The sequence below is a fragment of the Glycine max genome, chromosome 12, assembly GCF_000004515.6.
Source record: "Glycine max cultivar Williams 82 chromosome 12, Glycine_max_v4.0, whole genome shotgun sequence".
Lineage (NCBI taxonomy): Eukaryota > Viridiplantae > Streptophyta > Magnoliopsida > Fabales > Fabaceae > Glycine > Glycine max.
In genome coordinates this window covers 39,070,337-39,077,893 of record NC_038248.2, presented here as the reverse complement: position 1 = coordinate 39,077,893, position 7,557 = coordinate 39,070,337, and positions in this window count along the sequence as shown.

Here is a 7,557-nt window from a genome sequence, read left to right as displayed (position 1 = left end):
TTTTTAACTTCTACTGTATTATTGTAATAGATATGTAAAATATTTGACAATAAAGTAGATATGAAAGCATAATTAAAATGAAAATTACTATGTTAACTCATACTTTTAAATGGACAAATAAATAATAAAAAACAACTTTTTTAGATAATAAAAAAATGAATGAATAATAACTACATTTTAAGATAAAATATGTTGTTCTTTAAATATTTTTTATTTGTAATAATTGTTTGATGATAGTATTAATTAATCTTTTTTGAAATATTCTTCAGTCATAAAAATTTCCCAAAGCTATCCCCGTTTGCCCTCAATTTCTTCCCAATAGATGTGAAATAACACACCCCCTGAAAACCCTCCGACACAAAAGCCATTTCCACTTTCAAAATTTGTTGTCACCCCGCAACTGCTAATTTGAACAAAACTATAAAGCACGGGTTGCCAATCCATTAACTGAATGAACTCTCCAAAAAGTTGAAGGCTCCTCAATTAGTATTTGATACTCTACTGGTTGATTAATTAATTGCACAATTTCTGCAATGAATGGGACTGGTTGTCAATTGAAGGGTCAAACAGTGACACATCCCTATCTATGCAAGAAAATAAGGACAACAATTGACAAGTGCATGTGCCCTAATTATACTAGTAGCATTTGGTTTTTGGTTTGAAATTAATCCTGAAATTACAAATTCACCAAAAACTATTACAGACGCTTTTACCTAATTCTTAATTTAGAGTTTTTTAAAGACAACCAAACAAAACGCGCTTTAGATATTTGAGTTGCATTTTAATGTGTCATTGGTATATAGCCTAACTGAATAATGCAATAAGATCTGCAATATATGTTTGAGTTGGACTTTAATGGGTCATTGATCATATATATTTGGTGCAAGACTTCTAGGTATATATATTGGTATATCCAACGTATATGCATGCTAGCTAGAACGTGGAAGTCACCAAAAAGATAAATCAGGAGTTCCAAATGATTAGCATAATTATAATGGCTCCACTTAATTAATGACTTATAATGCCAAAGCAAGACAAGAAAACAATCTCAGACAAACCTACTAATAATTAGGCCACAGTCATGATATTGCATGCATGGTTGGCTGTTCGATGCATTATTTGATTTCCAGGGTTTTAGGCTTTTAGCAAATCATTAACAATTGCAGAAGCTATATATGCTATGATTAATATATATCAACAAAAAGCATGCATATAAGTCACCTATGATATCATTTTAGAAATGGGGTCTCGACAAATTGGACTTTCAATGTTATAAGTAATTAAGCTATGTGGCTGAGCAAAACCAAAAGAAAAAAATGAGGTCATAAGGCAGTAAGCTTTAGGTGTGTGCAAACTGACAAACTGAATTATAAGAGTAAGGCTACAAAATGTGTCAAGACACAAAAGTAATGAAGGGTGACAGCCCCCACACGGTGACTACAAAATTGCGAACTACTCTTAATTTTGGGAATGGCTTGTTGCGCCACATATTGATTCATATTGTTTTTTTTTTATCCTTAATTTGTTAATTTTATTAAAAATATCATAATTATAGGAGTATAATATGTTTGATCAGAAAATGTCACATTGATTCGTTTGATTGATAATACAGAGAAAATTAATTAAACTAGCTATATGTTTGACTATAATATATATATTGTGTGTAAGTACGGTAATAAATAAAGTAATAAATAGTATAATATTAAATGGAAATGGTAAATAAGAATTTTATTTAAGTATTGAGAGTAAAAACATAATTATAAACAATAATTAGTTAAGCTCAAATATTATTTCAAGCATGATTTTAAAAAAAATATTCTAAACTAATGAGATACAATTTCCTTTGTGGAACACATCTATTTTAGTTAAATAAGTTTATAAAATGTTAAAATGATTTTCCAAACATATTTTTTAGTTCTCAAATTTTTAAGTATCAAATACTTTAATTCTTGACTTTGCAATACATTTTTTTTTTCATAATTCTTAGCTTTCATATTGTTACAAAATATCATTGATTTATAAATAAAACTATAAAAGTAAAAGGGATAAAATAAATTATATGCTTTGTAATAATTTTCCAAATCATAGGTTACAATGAAAGTTTGAAAAATTAAAAATTAAAGTGAAAGATAACTATAACTTGGAAGAAGATAGGAAAGGGTTATTTTTTTCAAATGGGGAACCCTCCATTATTCCCGGGGGCTAAGAGAATGCTCCCCCCCCATTGGGGCCCTTTTGGCAAAGAAAACCATCATGAAAATCTTTCAAACCAATGGAACTAAGCAGCAAAAGCAAATTCAGAACTCGATCAACACCAAACTTTGTTTCAGCTGCTCATGTCCTAATACTTTAAGAACAAGAAGTTTAATTTGACACATGCAATTTTTTATTTTTTTATTTTTATGCATGGTTGACATGCAATTTCATAAGGGCACTCGTTATACATGTATTGATGCGATTATATACATACACGTTTGATATAATGATGATAATATAAGCTTTATACAGTGAATTTTGCTCGTCCTGTTGTTAGTTCAACGCATATTCACATTCTTTTTATATTATGCTGCTTACTCATCCACCAAGAACGAAATTATTGCTTACAAATCCTCCCTCCACCAATTACACTCTTATCTGACGAAACCAACGGAGATTTCCACTTCTCTCTCGTCAGCAGAACAACAGAGTGTGTGTGTGTATATATATATATATATATATATATATATATATATATATATATATATATATATAAACTCTTTGTCTAATTTGGAATATTAAGTTGGGTCGCCCAAAAAGGACCTACCAATGCTTTATATTTTATAGTTTTAAAAAATTGGAGGTATAATTGAAACAAAGACTAGAATATGATTTTCAATTTAAAATAATAAAAGATTGTAAATTGGATTTGGAGGAATACTTTTCTATGTATACTATTTGTTTATGGGAATGCTTATGTTTGAAAAATTGTAATTTTACAATAAAAACATAATAAATAACATTAATGGGTGTACAAAGGCAAACTTTACTGTATGATAAAAAGTTAAAAATTGTTTAAAAATAAATTGATTGTAAAGTAATAAATATTTAATCTTTTTTTCTTTTTAGATGCACATTTTAACTATAAATAAAATATATTTAGTGTTTTTAAAGCAATATTAAATGAATAATATAATTCATTAATTCTTAGATGAGTATTCATAAGAAAGGCAATTTCTCTGTGTGATTAAATTTTCACAAAAGCATTTGAAAAGATGAAAACTATTAACTAATTTATTTAATTATAAGTATTCAGTAAAATTATTTATTAATTGAATTAGTTGATAAACAAAAAATTACATAAATTGATATATATATATATATATATATATATATATATATATTTATATGATGTTTTATTTTATTTCAAAGATAAGAGAAAATGTTTGTGGGTAATTATAATTTTAGTTTCAATTATTATAATTTTTTCATATTGGGAATTCTACTATTAATATTATATTAATATACTAAAATATTCCTACCAATTGAGTTTAAAATAAAATAAATTGTAAATAGTATACTTAAGTAGATGTCATATTCTCATTATATTAATTAGTAAGGTAATGCAAGAATGGGACTGAAACTTATGAGAATATATTGGGATATCAATGGAAATCCTAAAGTTTTAATTATGATAGTTATCAAATAAAAGAATTCCATTACATATTAATATTGACATATTAATCAATCATCAATATCTTAAAGTACAATATTGCAATAATAAAATGAAATAAATATTTAAATAATATAATGATTAAAATAAAAAGCATAATATAAAAAATATCTAAAATATTGTAAATTTATTATCGATCATTTTTCACTAAATTAAACAAGAGAGAATAGAATATAAAGAGATAGAAGTTAAAAGGTAAAATTTTACTTGAAATAATATTTTAAAAATACTATAAGCTATTAAAAAGTTATTTATCAAACACATGTTAATATAATTAAACAAATATATATATATATATATATATATATATATATATATATATATATATATATAGAGAGAGAGAGAGAGAGAGAGAGAGAGAGAGTAACAAACCAATATGTTTTTGAGGTTCTGAATGGCCGTCACCGCCATACCCATTATATATGGTTGATTATATTTATATTAAACAAAACCCTAGCTATTAACTTGTTACAATAAAAATAATAGGGCAAGTGTGCGAAATTTATTTTTGTGGTTAAACATGTTTACATCCTTGTTATTCAACCAATCCCATCACCCACAAGTGCTACTATTTGGTTAAGTGTGTTTTTCGTCTGATTATTTAATTTGGCTCAACAAATTGGATTTGGCGCATGTGTGCCTTATGTGACCATCTCTCTTTTCATTGACTTGTGTCGAAATTCTATGATTTGAAAATTTGTGATGCGTTGGATTTCAACCATAAAAGAAGTAGGGTTCCTAGGGTAGCTAGCTAGCTCTGGGATGATGAGCATGATTATGATGATGATGACGATTAGAGGAAAATATATAAAGAATTTGACTTGCAAGCAAACTAGTGGCTAGCTTGTGCATTGTGTCTTGCCACCCAAAATATGAGTAATTATTTATTGTTCATCCTCTGATGGAGTGGGGTTGACATGGATCTTGATCCTCTTTGATGAAACATTCCTTGAAGTCATTATTGGAACCCACTCATCTCTCAACCTTCCTTTAAAATCCTACAATATTTGAGGACTAACTTTGAAAGCTGTTCCTTTGCTTGTCCTCTTTTTAGCTATTAATACTCTTCTTTCTTTACTTTCTTTCTCACTGTGTCTTTTGAGAAACAATTCTCCTGTTCTTTGCTTTGTCTCCAGGAGTTTGATGTTTATACAAGAATATCTTTTACCGATTAATTAAAGAGTACTTTTAAGAAGACCCGTAAATTATGCGAGAATTTTCTAAAGCATGTTGCACTCGGTCACTATCTTCAATTAATTTTTGCTGACTTTTTTTTTACATGAATTCTTGCTAACATTGATAACTATATTAGTTCATATGAATGATTGTTCTAGTTGTTTAAGAAATTGAAAGTTAAGTGTATACCGTACCAACGAAAGATTTAAAATTAATTTTACCAACACTAAAGTCTCTGGCATTATATAGCATTGCCTTCATAAATTATAGTAGAACTATAATAGTTTTTCGGTTAAATAGTTGTCTTTATTTATGTTTTAATCTCCGCATGAAAAAATTACAAGTTTTAATCCACACATACATAAAAAGTTACAATTTAGTTAGTTTAGTTCCTATTTATTGTCGTTAACACTGTTAATTATGTGACTAACAAAAGACTTTCTAGTTACAGAATTTTCTAGCAAGTGTAACATCACTATAAAAATAAGATATATGAGTAAGTTATTATAAAAATTCATTCATACTTTTTTAATTCTTATAAATAAATAAATAAAAAATATCATAAAATGAGGATATGTGATCTTTTTTTAAGCAATTTTTATCAAGGTTATCAAACTCGAGAGTTTACGTAGACTCATAAGAGTTTCATAGATTCGACTCATGGACTCAACTCATAGACTCGTAAGAGTCTATTTCATATAAAAATAATAACAAAATATCTATAAATAACCTATTAATTAAACATTTTAACAATATAATAAAGTAAAATAGTAAATTATGAAGTTTATAATATTTAAATAATCAAGTCTAGTAATAATACATCACTACTAGATAATAACTGGTACAAGTTATACTAGTGATATATCATTCTCATAGAGAATTTAATGTTATTAGAAAATAAGAGTTTGATATTATTAAAGGTGAGAATTTTGTATTTGAGAATAATACATTAAATGAAAGTATGTTGAATGCTAAATAGATATAAAACAATAAAAAATAACTTACATTTTGACCTAATTTTTTTAACTTGCTAACTCGTTGACTTGATGGTAAACTCAAGAGTCTACCGAGTTTACTTATAGTTTATAGAGTTTATCCAAAGTCTACTAAAAAAAAGTTTACTCAAGAGTCAACTCGTGAAAAACAAGTGAACTCATAAATTCATAAGAGTTAGCGAATTAACTCGAGAGTTTGATAACCATGATTTTCATTACTAAAAACGTATTTATGTTACGGTTTTGTACTAGTATAGAGAAATTTTATTAACAGTTTTAAGAACATTATCATTAAGTACATCTTTAACTTTGTTAACGGTATAGGAACTAAGACTAACAATTGGAATAATTAGAGGGGTCAATATTTTTTAACATAACTTTTATTTTTTACCGTATCAACATTTTCTAGTTTTTATGCTATGAAAGAGAAAATAATTCTGGTACAATTTATTATTTTTATTGTTGATTTTACTAATTTTATTTCCTCTTTCATAACTAAGTTATAGATGAAATTGCAGTTGCCAGCCATTTTTTAAAACCTAGTTCATAACAAAACACTTTTGTTATTTATTAATTTTTAATTTGAGTTATATATGTACGTGATGAAGACGAAAAAAACTGTTAAAAGAAAACATTCTACTATATTGTGAATGTATTGGGTTCAAACTTAATTATTTCCCATGATAACAAAATGCTAACTAAGCATGATTCCAACTCAAAATAGATAGAATGGAAGACTAGACACTAATTAAAGAGGGAAAGATAAGCCTGTGATTTAGAAGTTTCTGTCTGATCTTGCACAAAAGGGCGTTATTCTGTTATTAATGAGCTAAGCCTGTGGTTTAGAAGATATTACCAATGAGATTAAGTCATGGATTAGTTTCTAGCTACCAAAGTTCACAGCATGACCTCACCTCTACGTACATTATTATCTTAGAGAGAAAGGGAGAGAGTAAAACGAATAAAAAAAAAATGCTTATTAGTTTCTTTACCAATTCATTTATGAATATTGAATATTTTGGATGAACCAGAAATTAAAGGCGATGACTATAGGGACCCTTCATTTTTAAGTCATGATGGAAATATATATGAAGATGACATGCAATGGACCTACTCATTATATTCCTTTCCTTTCTTGTAATTATTGCTAATCTTATATATCTATATATATTCAAACAAGCTCGTGACTGCTTTCGTTTTTAAATCGAACTGACAAGAAACTTTTTTTTCAGACATAGCTGCCATATGGTATTGTTATACAACTGTCAATAATATATATATATATATATATATATATATATATATATATATATATATATATATATATATATATATTATAACTTTGTAGCTAGAGTTTATTAACATAAATAATTTGCCACCCCCAATAGTTCAGTAGGCATGGCAACGGGTTGAAACGGGGACGGGTATTGCATTTCCCACCCCCGCCCCCGACTTTTTGACTAATCCCCGACCCCGCCCCCGACCCCCGACGGGGTTAAAATATCCATACCCACCCCCGTCCCCGTTGGAAGTCGGGTTTCCCCGCCCCGCCCCGCCCCCGCTAGAATTGATTAAAATTTTTTTTAAAAGAGAAAAAATATTAAAACTTATTGAAAAAAATTGAAAAAAAAAGGCTAAAAAATAGTTTCATAACAAAAAAACAATAACAAAGCCAAA